The following is a 16,389-nucleotide window of genomic DNA, read 5'->3' on the forward strand; positions in this document are numbered from 1 at the left end:
TGCTGCACAGGTTAAAACAGCACTGTCCAAGGCCAAGAATACAGCTTCTATGGGACCTGACAATATCCCTGGCTGTGTTCTGCATGAACTACAGAGTGAACTGGTACCTCACCTGTGTGCCCTGTTCAGTCACAGCCTCATCTCAGGCTTTGTCCCTATCAAATTGTGCACTGCTACAATCATCCCTCTCCATAAAGGAGGAGCGACTACAGACTCCAGGAATTATCGCCCAATTAGCCTGAAGAGTCTAATATGCAAAGCTATGGAACGCATCATCATGGACCTAATAAACAAGGATATAGGGAATCTCTATACTCTGGATCCTACACAGTTTGGTTTGTGAAGGCTAGATCATGCCTGCTCAACTTGGTTGACTTCTTTGAGTCAGTCACCAGAGCTGTGGATGAAGGCAAGGTGGTTCATAGAGCCTACCTTGATCTGGCCAAGGCCTTTGACACCATTCCCCACTTAGGAATCTCAGAAAAACTCACTAAGCTAGGCATCATCCCCTATACCACTAGGTGGGTTGCAAACTGGTTCACAGAACCCACAGTATGAAAGTAGCTGACTCCAAGTCAGACTAGTAACAAGTCACGAGTGGAGTCCCACAGGGTTTGGTCCTGGGTCCTCTCCTGTTTGGCATCTACTTTTCTGAAGTCCAGGCCAACAGGAAGGGACTCTGGCTGACAAAGTCCGCACATGATTGCAAGTTGAAAGCTATTAACTCCCCCAGTGATATTGACATCCTACAGTAAGACCTCACTGAGACCAACAACTGGTGTCAGAGCCATGAGCTTAAGCTCAATGCCAAAAAAATGTGTCGTCATCCCCCTTGGGAAAAACCTGGTGCCCTTGAATTACCACATTGATGGTAGTCCACTGAACACAGAAGGTGTTATAAGAGATCTGGGAACACAGGTTGACAGCAACCTCTCTTTTGACTGCCACGTTGCCACTGTGGTCAGAAAGTCCTATGTGGCACATCTCATTACTAAGGGTTTTGCATCCAGGAAGAAAGAGGTCACTGTCTCCCTCTACTCTTCCCTCATTAGGTCAGTCATAGAGTACAATGTCCCATTTGGCATGTACCTCACTAGACACCTGCAACAACTGGAGAGGCTGCAAAAGTACCTCACAAAGAGGATCCTAGGCCTTAAACACTTGTCTTATATGGACAGACTCAAAAAACTCCAACTATTCTCTGTCTCATTGCCTATTTAGAGGTGAGAAAGAAATCCGCACCACATGCTCCAGAGACCTCAGCCTCATTACCACAATTAATAGAACATGCTGGAGGGACAGGTTCATAACCCAGAGACTGCTCTTGCTATGTAATAGACTTTCCCATACATGTCAAGCAGAGCACCTCACTGCCCTCTTCAAGAGAAATGTTGATGAGTGGATAGGAAATAGAAATTCACCGCGGGGATCACTCCACTGGCTCCACTTGACAGAGGTACTGGGAACTAAGGTCGGATGGCACAATGCCAGGGTAATCCTATGGGCTAGGCTTGTAAAGGCTCCAGGGCCATTAGCCTAGTACACACCTATGAACTTATGAAAGCTGGAGAGGAGAAGACACAAGATCATGGTGGCATGAAGGATCCTGAATGGCGTGGAAAGTGTGCTCACAGATCCCATGTCACAGCTCTGCAGGTAGGCGTCTGACGGGGATGAGGTTTCAAGGAATGGGAAGGAAGTCACTGTAGTACAACTCCCCAAGAAAGACAGACTGACTCAGTTCACTACAGAAGTCATAATCCTGTCCTCATTAACAGTAAAGGTGATGAAAAAGAAGATATGGATGGAAAGGCTGGTTGACTTCATATTTGGAAACAGTGCAAACATCTGGATGATAGGTTTTTGATTACATTCAGGCCCTTTTTACAGAGCACTCGCAAAAGGTATTAAACGTGGCTAGAAAACTAGCTGCTAGAAAATTGTATTTAGCTAAATGGAAGAGCTTTTTTAGTTTATGCTGTAGCAGAGATTAGGACCCGACTCTTAGTGTTATTTCAGTATCTGTGTGAATTGCTCAAATCTGGCCTGTCATTGAACATCTTTTAGCCGTTTCTGCTTGTTTGCCATTATCTCACGTGTTTCTTCTCTATTCCAAGTCATGCAGTTCTTGAATAGGACAAAGTGTACAAAAAAACACAAACCCAAAGCAAGAAAACTGCAGTACAAGGTGACTAAACTGCAGTACAAGGTGACTGCCACGTTGTGTGAAAACCCAAAACCCAAGGAAGAAAAACAAGTAAGTCAACCAAATGTAGTTAATTCCATGCAACGTTTAATGGCAAATCCAGTAAAAGTGGTACAGTCGCACTCTTAACAGTATTCAAGGACCGAAAAGTATGCAATGAGTTTAGCAAGAAATTTAATGTCTTCCAGTATTAGTAAAACATGCTTTCGTCCTTACCATATTACTCAAGGCTGTCGTCAGAACCTGACCGGTATTAAAGCAGGTGGCAGCAGAACAGTCAGGATAGAACAGACAGCCAGCAGTAATGCAGTAGGACAACGATTTAAGCCATTAAAGTTGGCAGGCATAGGACAAGTTGTTGTCCTGTAGTATCCATACTGGAGTTCTGAACCACTGAAGGCTGATGGTGTTGCAAATTGACTGCAATATCTATTTCTGCGTATTTCATGTGACTCTCTAAAAGATCAGGAAATGTTCATCACGAACTCCGTAGAGCCAGATAGAAGAAACACTATGGAACCAGCTGGCAGAGGAATCCAAGGCAACTATCAATGAGATGAGATGCGCAGAAATAGACCTTACTGCTCACTCTCTGATCTACCCTGACTTGTTCTGCTGCCATCTGCATTAATATCTGTTAACTTCTGATGAAGTCCTTTAGCAACGTAGTAAGGGCAAAAGCATGTTTTACTAATATTGGAAGACATTAAAGTTTGTGCTAAACTCATTGTATATTTTGTGGTGCTTCAATACCGTTGGAGTGTGACCATACCGCAGTCATTGGATTTGCCATTAGTAGTTCGGTCGACTTGCTTTTTCTTCTTCCCTGGACTTTGACACAAAGTGGCAGTCACCTTGTAGTTTTCTCGCTTTAATTCTTGAATAAGGTTTTACATATTAGACCACCTAGAAAACGGGTGGCTCCATCCTGTGATCTTAATTTTGTATTGGAGAAGCTAACTTGACCACTTTTTGACCCTGCAGCTTGCTCCTTAATGTTCCTTACTTGGAAGACAGTTACTTATTGTTCTGACATCGGCTACATGATTATCAGAGTTGCAATACCTTGTCTTTTCATCCCTTTTTGGTTTTTCATAAAGATAAGGTGACTCTTACAACTAATCTCTCATTTATACCTAAGCGGTTACTAAATTTACTTTAAATCTGTTTGGCAATTTACCTGTATTTTTCCCAAGACTGTGAAAAGAGGAGAAAGAATTATGCATTCTGTGGATGTCCACAGATAACTTGGATACTAACTGGATAAGAAAAAAAATTTAGATTGTCAGACCAGCTCTCTATTTCTTTTGAAGGTCAGGAGAGAAAAAAAAAAAAAGTTTCCATGTAAACCATGTTTAGGTGTTTTTCTCAGGCAATTCAGTTCTGCTGTTCTCATCATGGGGGAAAAAAACCCATCCAGCTAGCCCACGGTATACCAGGCCATTCAGGCAGTTCACTTCTGCTGTTCTCATCATGGAAAAAAAAAACAAAAAAAAATCCAGCTAGCCCATGGCATACCAGGCCATGCTCCACTAGAGCTGTCTCTCCTTTTGGGACTTTTTGCAAAAGGATGGATCTAGAGCTGTTCTAGAGGTAGTAACTTGGTCCTCAGAACTCAAAAAAATTAACTTATTTTGAGATCTGCAGTAGAATTTGCTAGATCTATTGATGAACATAGTAAAGTTGTTAAGTTAATTTACCATAACAGTAGCTGTTTAAATAGATTACTGTTTCAGTACTGAAACCTTCACCTAATCTGCCTGTATTTTTTTGCTGTTTATCTCTGGCCAGGGTGGGGTCCCAGAACCCTTTTTACCTTTTTTTATGGTATGACATAAATTGACACATACTGACATATCGGAACTTGACATATATTTTGGCTGCAGCCTCCCTTCTTCTAGCAGAGGAAAACTTTGAAATGTGGTGCCTATGTGTCCTGCTCACACCAGCACACTCTCTTGTGCATTAATGGGCTTAGAGTGCAAGAGGAAGGCACCCAAAAGCTGTAGAATACAGGCCAGACAGCTGATATCCTTGGCAGGATATTTCCTGTACTATTTTATACTACTGCAACAGTGATCTATTCAAGCATCTACTGCTATGGTAAGTTTACTTACACAGCTGTACTTTTCTTGAAATGTTCCAGCTGTCTTAAACAAAAATCTTATGCAATGTTTCCTCCGCCTTTAGAAGTAGTCTGTCTGCTTTAGGGTTTATTAGGACTGATTTTCTGCTGCCATTGCTAAGAACCTGCTGACACACTTAAGAACTGTACTTATTTTTACTCCCTGTAGGAGCTCAATGGATTCCAGTACCTTGTTTAGAAGGGATGGAGGTTAACCCCAGCATCATGAAGATTCGTAAGATTCTCAGCCGTCCCTGTCTTTAATGATAGCTCTCCTGGTAAGTTTTTATCCTTTGCTTAAACAAAGATTACTGAACTTATGAAGTGCTGTTGTATGCTGGAATTTAGTAGCTTGCTTGTACAGTGGTAGTTTTGACCTTTCACCAGGTTACCTGTGGAAGTGCCACATATAAGGGTCATATCTCTGTAGGCTTACTAGGCATACTATAACTGAAAGTTGACCACTATTCTATTTTACTGGGTATCTGGAGTAGCTGGAGTGTATTTAGTGTGTGGAAGAAACCTTACAGTTTGCGATGGTGAGGGAAAGGCCTTCTTTCCTGCATTATAGATACATTTTTTAGACCTTTAACATATTTGTTTGTGCAGCATTTACAGATTGATGTGTCTATCTGTCATTCACTCTTTCTCAAATGGGAGGTTTTCTTTGAAAGTACTGGATATAGCTTTGGATTTTTTGTTAGTTTATCCAAGAAAGTGAAAGTTAATAGCTTCCATCCCCCACCCAGAATAAAAGCACTGTAAAATATGAAATATACCACTGTTCGTTCCCTCTTTTGTCATCATATTAAAGAAAGCTACACCTCACTTCCAAGGTTTCTAATTTCTGCATTGTCTCGTATGTAAAGAATGACTTGGCAACTTCTCACCTCAGTCTTTCGCGGTTGCAGGTAATGATAGTCGCACAGCCTCTTGCTGTCTTATAAAAGGGAATTCTCCAAGGGTCATTGCTAGGCTCCTTACTATTTTCACAGTTTACAAGTTGCACATCCTGGGAGTTTTCACAGTGCATTTGTATTCTCAGTGCAGACGTCATCATGACAACTGATGCCCACACTTTATTACAAAGTACTTTAAAACTGGTTCATAAATAATAGACTAGTAATTGTACCACAAAACTAGCTGCGGTAGTGGTGCTGCGGTAGCATTGTTGCCTCACCGTTAGACGGTGCCCGTTCGATTCCCAGTTAGAGCGTCTTCTGTGTGGCGGCATGCGTGAATGGGCGTTCCTTCGTAGAAGGTTGTGCGTTAGGCCTGGCAAGCCAGCACGTAAAACTCTACTGCCAATCATTAGCGGACCGGAGTTCCACTTTGGCGACCCCTAACCGGGAAAAGCCAAAAGACACAAACAAATTGTAACACAAAACTCAGCAGTTATGGTCTTTGGTACTTCACAGAAGCTTAGCACAATTTTCTCTTTAGCAATTACCGACCCACTTTGTCTTCTATCAGTTTTGTCGACCAAGAACTGTAAAAAAATTCTAGACCAAACCTTTTTGTTTCTTACCCACATTAAAGCTTATGGTGACCAGCTTTACTTTATTTCAGTTTAAGTGGAGTAGAACAGTGATTACAGCTGACCAGTTTCAAGTCTGAAGATGAATGTGTAGTTAAATAAGAGTAATGTTAAGATGAAAAAGTAAATCAGTTATACAGTAGTGAAGACTAAATAAACGGGGCAGATATATACAGATATTCTTCTGTTCAGTTCACTTTCTAAACCAGCTTGATGTTTTATTCATATAAAACTTTGTCTGCTTACAAAAGAGATGAGACATTGCAATTGCCATAAATTTCCTCAACTACTTGAGTATGTGCTACCTGTAATTAGATTAGAATCACCCCAAAACTCCACTGGAAATAAAATTCAGTGGGTCACCTTCCTGTCCTCCAGTAGAGAGCTCCATTTCACTACAGCTGAAAAATCCAGTTGCCTTCCGGTTACTGCAAATGCAACCTTCTTTAATCCCTTAACCTGTAAGCTTGTTAATGACAGTTACTGCACTTTGATGAAGACAAGACAGACAACCTTTTTGCTTCGCATTAATAAAGGGACGCTGCACGTATGAACCATTTATGCTGTAGCTTCCGCTAAAGTAAAGCCTTCTTCATAATTGCACATGCTGCATGGAATGATATTCCATAGGAAATCAGAAAAAAAATAATGTAAATGCTCAGAAGACTGCTTAAGGAATATCTGAAACAGCAGCATAAATGTACTTGTTTTACAGATCCTAGTTAAAGTAAATATTTCTACAACACCGGATGTAATAACAGAATGGCACATCTTGCATTTATCCGTATATAAAAACCAAGTCACTCATACGAGTCCGTAAGTCTTGATTGTGCATTTTGTACATATATGGCTGCTGTGTACTTTAATGCTGCAGTCTTATGTTTGAGTTGTTGAGGACAGAGTGAGTGCTATGTTGTTAGCACATCTAAAATATTTTTACTGTATGAAAGCTATGTGTAGCATGTTTGTATTGTTGAGTAATTGTGGTCTGTTACTGTAGTTGAATTTATACTTGGGAGTAGTATATGTCCACAGAGTAATAAATTCTGCTAAGAGTTCTGCTTTATTGCAAATATGCTGAATGATGTCCTTCAAGGATGCATCTGCAGTCCTAACATATGGGTTGTCCTGCCTCAGGCAGCCCTTCGGTCGGCCGGATTCCAAAGTCTGGGTCTGGCCTCGGCTGATGTCGCACTTCACCCGTCATAGCTGCTGTCAATTGGGTATAAAGGCATCAGCCGACGCCATTTTCCTCAGTCTTTCTTGCCGTGCGGTGCCCGAAGCAGAAGCTGTTCGCAAGTGCCGGTCGGTCAGAACCAGAGATTACTACTACCGAAGACTTCTAAAAAGCTAAGTACCCCGTTGGGGACTCTTTCTTGCCTCAGCCGATGTCAGAAAAAGTAAATAACTGTTTAACTTGTGGGAAACAAATACCTCATAAGGATTTCCACTCTTACTGCCTTCCTTGCTTAGGCCCAGACCACGACGTAGCAGCTTGTCTAGCCTGTGCTTCCTTCAACCGATGGACTCTTAGACGTCGGTCGGAGTTTGCCGAGGAGTTTTTCGGCCCCGCTTTTGCTTACAACATGCCGTCGGAGACTCCGACTTCACATTTAGCTAAAAAGCGTAAGGAAAAGGACCGACACTCGCGGTCCGCGGTTTCGGCCGAAACCACGGTTAAGCCAACCGCGAGTTTCTCGGTTTCGGCTGAAACCGAGTCCTCGGTTCTTCCTTCGGCCGAAAGCATACCTCCTACAACCGAGGCCTCACCCAGCATGGCTGAATCTGCTACTGAAATTCCACCTGCTGTTGCAGGTTCTCAGGATTTATCAGATACTATTCCTTTAGACATATCAACTCCTGCACGTGGAGCTGCTAGGCCCCCTGCATCTATGTCTATCAAGGCTTTTTCTAGGGCTAAAGCAGCTAAATCTTCTAAGACCTTGCCTGCTAAAACCCCCCCACACAGGCCTACCTCTAGTTCCCAAATGCTCAGCCTGGCAGAGGATCTCATTTCTTTGATCAGGGGATCCCAACCTCACCCTGACAGGGCCTCTCATCCCCCTCCAGAGAAGAGGCCTAGAGCAGAGCCCCCTGAGCCAGTTTCCACAGATTATTCCTCGGATGATTCAGAAAACTCAAATCCTCCGGAAGGCCCTTATTCTCCATATGAGGACTCTGACGCAGAAGACTCCATTCCTTCTGCCTCTCCTCCTGAGGAATTTTCTTTTGGGGAAACCTTGCATGCTATGAGAGAGCAATTTCAATGGCAGGGCCAGGATTTTTCAGATTCAAGGAAAAGGCTAAGGACCTTTTTACATTTACCACAGCATAGGCCTTTAGCCATTCCTCCAGTACTAACAGTTGTGGATGATGCATTTAATGATGCTTGTACTGCCCCTGACTCTCTTCCCCCGGCCCCTGCTAAGCCTGACAGATACTACAGGGTCCCGGACACACACTATCACTTGTATAAGGCTCCTATTGCAGATCCTGAAACTATTTCACAGGGCCCCAAAGCTGTAGCAGCTGCCTCTGCCAAAAATCCCCTCCCCTCTGAAAGAGAATCTAGAGCATTAGAGAGATGGGGTAAAAAAGTTTATACTTCTGCAACTCTTTCGGCTAGGGCCTTAAACTGTCAATTCCACATGATTCAGTATCAGGAATTTTTGTTAGATCAGCTAAATAAAAAACTGTCCTCTCCTGAACCTTTAGACCGTAAGTCTCTTCAGGATTTGGTACATAACACACAGCAGGTCAGTAATCATTCCTTAAAATGCGGCTATGATGCACTGGAGGCTTCCTTTAGATCAGCTATGACTGGTACAGTGATCAGAAGGCATGCATGGTTAAAAGAGCAATCCTTACCAGACCATGTAAAGTCAAAGCTCCTAGATGCTCCCATGGAGAAACACAGTTTGTTTGGCTCCCCTGCACAGCAAGTGTTAAAGAAGGTGGAAGAAAAAGCAAAATCTGTCCAAACAGTCAAGGATTTCTTACAGGTCCAGCCTCCGAGGTTTAGTAGAAATTGGCCTTCGAAGAATTGGTCCTTTCCAGACACCTCCAGAGCACAGAGAGGCAGAAATAGGCGCCCAAGAGGCAGAGGTCAATCCAGAGGTGCCTACAGGGGACGTCAGTGGCAGCCTAACAACCAGAGAAGTTCTGCCACAGATCCAGCTACTACCACTTCCACAGGACAGTCACAGTGACTTGGCTCTGATACCGCCTACCAGGGAACAACTGGAAGCACCCTTAGGTGGAAAGCTAGCCTTATTTTCAGTAAACTGGCATTACATTACAGGAGACAAATGTATTTTACAGACAATAGACAAAGGCTACAGGTTTCACTTCCATACCCTACCAAGAAAGAGAGGAATGCCAAACCTACCACCAAACCAAAAAACAAACGCTCTAGGACAAATCAACCACTTACTAAGGATGAGAGCTGTAGAAAAGGTACCGTCTATGGAACAAGGACAAGGATTTTACTCCAGACTTTTCCTGGTACCAAGAAAAGAAAACCAATGGAGACCTATTCTCGACCTGTCCGCTCTGAATACATATCTTATTGTTCCAAAATTCAAAATGCTGACCCTACAGCAACTTCTTCCCATGCTGGGCAAGGAGTCTTGGCTGGTGACTCTAGATCTCAAGGAGGCATACCTGCACGTCCCTATACGACCAGATTGCAGATGATACCTCAGATTTCTTGCAGGATCAGAGCATTATCAATTCTCAGCATTGCCCTTTGGCTTATCTACTGCGCCCAGAGTATTCACGAAATGCCTGGCATCAGTAATTGCTCATTGCAGGCTTCAGGGAATTCAAATTTATCCATACCTGGACGACTGCCTGATACAAGCGGACAACAAGATCAAATTAAGAAAAGATTTGAGAAAGGTTATTCACCTATTGCAAGCCCTGGGATACACAGTCAACATAAAAAAGTCAAGGCTGGTACCATCCCAAAGGATAACATTCTTGGGTGCAGAACTGGACACATCAAATCAAATGGTATTTCTCACAGCAGAAAAGCAAAAGCAACTACCACTCTATTTCATGGTATTAACAACACAGAACCAGCTTACAGCAAGGAAAGTCCTGCAAGCCCTGGGTTACATGGCATCCTGCATAATATTGATTCCACATGCCAGACTACATATGAGAAAGTTGCAATGGTACCTAAGGAATTTATGGTCTCAGCACAAGCACAGCCTAGAAACCCAAATTCCAATAATTCCATGCCTGAAGCAAGAATTCCTGTGGTGGGCTCAGGCCTGTCAGTTGAACAGAGGACTGCCTTTCCACAGCCCTCACCCAAGCCAGACTATCACCACGGACGCCTCAGACTTCTGTTGGGGGGCACACATGGTGGACAAGTGTATACAAGGCCTATGGACACAAGACCAGCTGAACCTACACATAAATCAAAAAGAGATGCTGGCAGTGAAACAGGCAATTCAGGCATTCAGACCGTTTCTTCAACAGGGTCATTTGCTGATGAGGACGGACAACACCACAGTCATGTGGTATATCAACAAACAGGGAGGCACACACTCATATCCTCTATGCCGGATGGCAATGGACCTGTGGAATGTGGCCCTGAGCCTCAACATTCAGCTCCAGGCCATATTTGTGCCAGGAAAAGAAAATATACTAGCAGACACCTTAAGCAGAACTACCACGGATGCCCACGAATGGATGCTGCATCCAGAAATCTTCAAATCCATTACAAAGAAACGGGGACTACCAGAAATAGACCTGATCGCATCCCCACACAACCACCAATTGAGGAAATTCTGCACAAGGACATACCACCCACTTGCTTGGAAGGTGGACTCCCTATCCTTCAGTTGGGAAAACCTGACATATGCATTCCCACCTCTTCCTTTGATGCACAAAGTGCTACTAAAGATCAAAGAAGATCACCCAAGGATCATCCTGATAGCTCCAGACTGGCTGAGGCAGCATTGGTACCCGCTACTGAGGAGTATGTCTCGGGCACACGCATGGCCTCTACCTCTAGTTCCTTTACTGCTAACACAGAACAACTTCAAGATCCTGCATCCAAACTTGAAAACACTGCAGCTAGTGGCTTGGAATATTACATAAAACAAAATAACCCAGATTTATCTCAGAGGGTTAAAGACATTATCCTGGAGGCTCGCAGACCCTCAACAAGGAAAACTTACTCAGCCAAATGGAAAAGATATCTCATTTGGAGTGCAGCAAAAGGAGAAAATGTATCATTAGCAAGCATGGCTAACATCCTGGAATATTTAGCAGAACTTTTCCACAATGGCCTGTCTTACTCCTCCATTAAGATTCATGCATCAGCAATTTCAGCAGAATACAATATGGATCCTCCAGTCTTCTCTCATCCTCTACTCAGGCAGTTTCTGAGAGGAATTAAAAATGTAAAGCCACCAAGGAAGCCACCTTTGCCTACATGGGACCTGAACTTTGTACTAGAAAAGTTAACACTTCCCCCTTTTGAACCAGCAGCAACAGCAGAATTACAGTTCTTATCTTGGAAAACTGCCTTCCTGCTTGCAATCACTTCAGCAAGAAGGGTTTCTGAATTACAGGCATTAATGGCAGTACAGCCCTTCCTTATCTTCCATCAGGATAGAGTGTCCTTGAGAACTAACCCTACTTTTATGCCAAAGGTGGTCTCCAGGGTATCATTGAACCAAGCAATCCACCTACCAACATTCTTCCCCAACCCACAGAACAGGGGGGAAAGACTACTACATACCTTGGATGTGCACAGACAATTGCGCTACTACCTGGACAGAACCAAGAACAATAGAAAAACTGACCAGCTTCTGGTAGCATATGCAACAGGAATGGAAGGAAAAGCAATTTCAAAACAGACAATCTCAAAATGGATAGGAAATTACATTAGATTTTGTTACTCTTTTCATGGAAAGACAACTCCAGAAAACATCAGACCTCACTCCACAAGGGCTACAGCCACTACTACAGCTTTCTTACGAGGAGTGGCTACCAAAGACATTTTAGAGGCTGCTACTTGGAGCTCCGTGCATACATTTGCCAAGCATTATAATCTACCTTTATACTCCAGATCCCGAGCAGGTTTTGCCACTGCTGTTTTGCAAGGGATCTTAACTACACCATAATCTTCTTAGTGCCTCCTCCCCCAGTTTGGCTATGGTATTCTACCCATATGTTAGGACTGCAGATGCATCCTTTGAAGGACATAGTACAGTTTTGTACCTACCATAAATGTAGATGTCCGAGAGGTATGCATCTGCAGTCAGGATTACCCACCCTCCTTCCCCTCTGTGGTACTCCTAGGGTATTTGCCCATCTTGTAGCTAGCTGGGGGAATCTGTTATGGTGTATTTGTTTGTATATATGTATATACATGTTTATTTTTGTTTGCTCTCTACTGTTTGGAATCATTTACATTTATCCAAATTTAGCCTTCCTAGAGGGCACCTGGCATCTGGGGCAAGAAACACTGAGGAAAATGGCGTCGGCTGATGCCTTTATACCCAATTGACAGCAGCTATGACGTCGGGTGAAGTGCGACATCAGCCGAGGCCAGACCCAGACTTTGGAATCCGGCCGACCGAAGGGCTGCCTGAGGCAGGACAACCCATATGTTAGGACTGCAGATGCATACCTCTCGGACATCTACATTTATGGTAGGTACAAAACTGTACTTTACATATGCCAAATATCCTGAATATATACTTGCCAAGCTCCATAATTTGTTTTTGTGTATGCGCTTGATGTTTGCATTCTCTAATATATATTTGTCTTTGCCTTGTGCCATGTTAGACCAGCTTGCTTACCCTGTAATTAAACAACGATAAATACATATTAAATTTAAAAAAAAAAGTTTTGTCTGTTGTCTTTAATGATAGTCGGAATCTAAAAGATCAGGTGTCCACCATTAAGAAGTCTTTATGCTTTCCTCTGAGAAGTGACTCTTGTTTTAAGCACCTCTTACTACCAGAGGACAAGGCAAAGATTATGCCTTTCTTGGCTTCATCACGGCATGGCTATTGTAACTTTGAATACTTGGGGCTTTTGGACCATTAGCCTGGCTGCCTTTCAGTTTTGCAGAATTCCATTGCCCGTTTGCTGATTTTTCACACTATCTCCACATTTGCCAGGTCTGTGAGGACTTTGCTGGCTGCCTGTGTGATCATGTCTAAAGCTCTTCTCTTGACATACAAGGTGTAACGTCTAAAATATTTGTAAGAACTGCTTGTCCTATAATGTTTGCAAGAGCTGAGGGAGATTCCAAAGGAATGGATAGAGTTCTCGGGGACCTATCTGGCTGCTGGTATCTGGAGCATGTACCAGTTTGGTGACTTTGGGAGGCCCTTTGTTCAGTGATTCTAAGAAGTCTGATAAGACTCATTTACTTAAGTTTCATTTTTATTTTTATTTATTTATATTTATTTTTTTGTAGTCCAACACAAGTTTTATTCTTGTGCTTTTTGGAGTGATAGTCATAACTCTTGTTACTCCTCTTTGTCTTCAGTTAGATTTGTACTCTGCTCATGTTTAAGTAGCTAAATAAAGCCAAAGTTTAGTTGACAGAATGAGTGAATAAGTTTGAGAGAGGATACTTTTACTTTAAGAAAGCAATTTAAGTATTTGTTCTTTATAACTGAAACAAAAAGGGCCCATATAAGGCTGCTTAGAAACTGTCAAACTGCATAAATCAGAGGAATCAGAGAAAAAAATGTGCAAAGACATGTTCTAGAAATGAATGCAAGTTACAATTCAGAGAATCCACATTGTAAGCGACTAGGTAAAACCCCCTAATGCATACAGTTAACACTGTTTTAAGGGCTCGGTTTTCCTTTAATACCATACAGGCTGCCCTGTTGTACATTGTTAGTAATAGCTGAGTAAGAATCTGGGGAGTAGTATAGCATGAAATGTGATAACACTGGCTTACAAAGTAAATTTGAGGGGAGTATTTGCAGCCATGTAATTAATATTCTTAAAAAAGTTGAACAGTTACTGCAGTGGAAAGAAAGAGCTCACTGACATTGTCTGTAAAAGAAGGCTGAAAGCACAAGTCTGTGAGAGTCACCGTAGACGCTACTGACAGTCTGACCAGAGATACATGAAATAGTCATTTTGAGTACTGCCATTGTAAGTGAATGTAAAGAAGGTCCAGAAGAAGGTTAGAGTATTGTTTTCTGGGGATACAAAATAGATTATGAAAAACAGAGAGGTATCCTCTGGGTAGAGTCTGCAGTCCCTCTTTTTATCCATGTACACTGTCTTTTTTTTACCAGGTTTAACCATAGTCCTCAAATAACAGAGCATTTTTATCTGGGAGCATATATACTCCAGCCAAATAACCTAACTTCCTAACATAACAAAATTAATAAGATGTGTCTTCTTTACAAATGGTGACCAAAAAGTCTTCCAAAAATAAGTAAATTTCTCTAGTTTCCTGCATAACATCCTCACATTGTTCCTCTATCACTTTTTTCTAAAGCGAATACCCTAAATTGAAATTTCTGGCATAGAAAAGTGCATGCCCTCCATTTTAACTGTATTCCCACTAATCCTTCCTAAAACTCAGACCCACAACATCCAGTAAACTTAATTCCCATTTCAATACTTTTCAACCATGTCTTAGTTTTAGCTATAATAACTAAATCATCTGCATACGAAACCAAAAGCAGTATTTCTGCCTCATTCTTAGTAAAGTATCTCCCCCCTCATCATGGCTGTCCTTCATTTGCCAAGAAATCACATTAATTACCATTGCAAAAAAGCACTCCATTTATTGGACAGCTGTGGCTAATACCTCATATAAACTCTATCCCTGATTTAACTCTCCATTAACCAATACTTAAATCTAACTTTTAGTATAAGCAGAAATTAACAATCGCAGAGCCATTCTTTTTTTATCATGTGCCTTCGTTATTTCTAATAAATGTCTATTCTCCACACTGTCAAAAGCCTTTGCTATATACCCCACCAACATTGTTGCTTCACTTTGCCCAAATATTATGTCTGCCTCCTCTCTAATCTACCATGACATCTTCTGACTCTGCCCCCTTTAATTCTATACAATCCCTCAACTACATTCCCTTGTAAAGCGCTCAAAAACCTTTTTTGTAGCACTTTCATTAATAACTTGTAATCTGTGTTAGTCAGTTATTGGTCTCTAATTTTTAATATCCTTCCTATCATCCTTTTTTCCATATTAATTTTAACACTCCCACACACATTATTTTGAATAGTTTTTTCATCCATTCATTCAAAACACTTCCTTTCATTCATTTTTCATATTTTTACACATTTCATACCAAATCCTATCCAAATGTGTTACTCAGTTAAAATATACTGGTTTCAGTACTTCTCCATTTCTTGCAAAGTAACATCCTTTTCCAAATTGTTCAACACCTCATCAAATTGCTTGATTTTCCATCTACTTTACACCCAAGAAAATGCGTCTTCCACTATTTTCATACTCTTACTTATGTTTGTCTTTAGTATTCTTTATCAAGTAATACTCCAGTAAGGATTTCCTTATCCCTAATCCACTTGGATAAAAAGGGGAGACACCTGCAGTCTTCTTCCTCTAACACAATGATGCTACTTGAACATCCCTCTCAACTTTTTTTTGCAGATTTTCTTTATACAATTCTCTTTTTCAGATATATAAAGTATCATCTTCTTTTACCAGTCCTTCTATACTTTCTAATATACATCTATATTTAACTTGTCATTTCTTCCTTTTGTGTCTTTTCACCACCAAATATACCTTTTTGGGTTCCTGTATATCCATCATCGCATGCTGACAGAAAAAGAACAAGGGCCTTGCCTTTGAGATTTAGCAAAACTCGTTTTTGCCCTTTTTCCATTAGTTGGACAGCATGCGTTGAAAATGTTGTTAATCCCCCCTTTATACTTTTCCTTAAAAGCTAACCACCAGTCAGTCAATGTCTCATAAAAATCTGCCATTGCTAATTTATTTGTAGCATCTCCTTTCATCTATTTTTAACCCTTCCCTTCATTTATTGTACATTCATTCTTCCCTACTTCCACTCAAATAGCTAAATGATCAAAGAGTCGTATAAAAATAATCCCCCATCAACATCCTTTAGGTCTTTGAACAAAAAACCTATTTCAGTTTTTATGCCACTGCTGAAATATGTATACATCCTTTCCTGGCTAACACTACGTCATTTTTAAGAAATCAAAAAAATTCCTATCATCACCTGAAATCATATTTTTTCTTCCCCTACTGTCACAGTTAAATTCTTCCTTCAGCACAAAATCACTAACAACATCGTTTGTCAACATTCCTCTAAATAAATCTTCCCTTTGCTTTATCACAGCATAGGCATATATCTAATATGCTGAACATCACCTCGGTTATCAAAAATGTCTAGCACAATAACCCTTTTTGTTACAACCACAATCAAGTTTAGCATCTGCATCCTCGTCTCCTGTTTTCAACACAGCTATCCCAGAACACCTATCTACTCCAAAACTCCATACCCCCAA

General features: G+C 41.5%; 1 protein-coding gene across 4 annotated transcripts in view; it reads left to right on the forward strand.

Moving 5' to 3' along the window:
- The window catches only part of TIAM2 (TIAM Rac1 associated GEF 2), a 2,099,243-nt gene that overhangs the window by 1,050,072 nt on the left and 1,032,782 nt on the right, over positions 1-16,389 (forward strand). For all 4 annotated transcript variants that reach the window (XM_044063392.1, XM_044063388.1, XM_044063400.1 and 1 more), the window contains one exon: positions 4,501-4,609. The gene's annotated coding sequence lies outside the window, so the exon portion shown is untranslated. The remainder of the gene's footprint in view (positions 1-4,500; positions 4,610-16,389) is intronic.

This window comes from Protopterus annectens, chromosome 1.part0, assembly GCF_019279795.1.
Source record: "Protopterus annectens isolate FY-2018-M chromosome 1.part0, PAN1.0, whole genome shotgun sequence".
NCBI lineage: Eukaryota > Metazoa > Chordata > Ceratodontiformes > Protopteridae > Protopterus > Protopterus annectens.